The following is a 1,893-nucleotide window of genomic DNA, read 5'->3' as shown; positions in this document are numbered from 1 at the left end:
GGGTCCATAAAATTTTTAATATTTCAAAAGACTTCTCTTTCTAAACATATTTTCTAAAAATTTAATTAGTTTTCCCAAAATACTCCAAGGATGCTCAATTTGCTCAAATTATGATTTGATAAAAAAGGATGAAACCTTTAGCAAACAAGCATTTATCACACATAATCATGCATTAAAATGTATGAAATTATGCATAAAAATTATGCATGATCAAATTCTCCCATGCTTATCGTTTGCTAGTCCTCGAGCAAACTGGCCTAACAAAAACAAAAAAAAATATCAAAAAAAATAAAAACCTAACTCACTTTCGTAGAAATCACGGTTGCATTTAGCATATGCAATAAGCCCTTTAAACCCCTAGGTTATCCCAGTGGACGAGTAAGGTCTCGTGAGGGTTTGCAGTGAAGTGTATGACCTGATCAAGATATATCGGGCTGGCCATTTGTGTGGAGTTGTGAGATCTAATGTATTTGTTTTCTCCTATTTTCTTATGCAAACGTGGTGTTTTATCAGCCCCTGTACTCATCATGACTTTTAGTATCTTATAATTGAATTTTACTTCTTTCTTAAAAAGAAAAGCAATAGGATTTGAAGTTTAAACTTATTGCTTGCAAGCCAAACACTTCAACCATCTCCACTTATGATATAAACTATTTACTTATAATAAATTTATTGCTAATTAACGAGCCTATATAAGCAAGCTGCGACAAAAATCCATTTTTCATCTTCAGCTGTGCAAGCCTATTTCACGAGTTCAAACGAGCTCTTTGTGAGTCAAGCATGAACCGAGACATGAGCAGCTTGTCTCGTTTCTCAGCTCTGCACACATGATCATACTCTTGTGCTGTGATGGATGGCATCAGCATGCTTCTTCAGGGCTAGTAGTGGGCTCTTTCTCTCTTGAGGCCAGAGTTCACAAAGGCCTAAACAGCAGTTTTGACTACTTATGTGTCCCTCGGTTTCTTTCATTTACGGAGGTCTCTAGCCTATACTGATTCTGATGCACAAATGTTTTTACAGAAAGAGATCAAGCCACTAGATCTCCTCATGACTGATTAATGGGTGTAACGCCCTTACCATTAGGACGAGTGACCACACTCTTTTCATCACGGCATGAACATCAGGCAATCTGAGAACTACTTGTTCTCACTCTCTTGATTTGATGCATGCACAAGCACCAGTGGTATTCAAAACTAAGAGAATCTAGCTCAGGTTCAGTCAATGCAAGTAGAATCCCAATATTATTCTTCCTCTCAGTTCTCCCGAATATGTTAGTTCTGGTTGTCATTCAAAACTCATCGGCTTCAGATGAACATTCCACCTCTTTCTTGTTTCTGTGTCCGTCCCACCCTGTAAAAGCTTATGAATAGACTACAAACTACGAGTATAGACTCTGCGTACAAGAGCAAAACAAAGCAGGATTGGATGCAAGCAATTCTAGTGCTCTCTGTTGGTTTTCATGCAACCAAAGGCGCATTAGGAAGGTTGATTGACCGTGATTTGATATGCTTTCTTCATGCCATAATCTTGGAACCTACTTGTAGTAACATCTTCAAAAAATCACTAGGAATTCATCTGAACGCCTTGGATCTCAAGTTCGAGGGATATGATTTGAGAACCATGGATTACAGATCCACATATATCTAATCTAAATCTCCAAGTTCACATCAAAATCTATTAAGCACTTTAAAGATGAATCCCAGATACTCGAAAATTGAATAGCTTATGCAGTGGTTGACAAATTTGGCCTCAGATCTGAAATCCAAGGGGTCCAAACGTACCTAAGTGATTACATGGTATTCTTTCGGCAAGAGATTACAAAGTATTTTTAATAAAAGCATTTTGTCTGAACAAGCAGCCAGCGAGAGTGCCCAAATTTTACCAGCATCATGC

This window comes from Nuphar pumila, chromosome 3, assembly GCF_984573655.1.
Source record: "Nuphar pumila chromosome 3, dmNupPumi1.hap1.1, whole genome shotgun sequence".
NCBI classification, from domain to species: Eukaryota; Viridiplantae; Streptophyta; class Magnoliopsida; order Nymphaeales; family Nymphaeaceae; genus Nuphar; species Nuphar pumila.
This window is presented reverse-complemented; position numbering follows the sequence as displayed.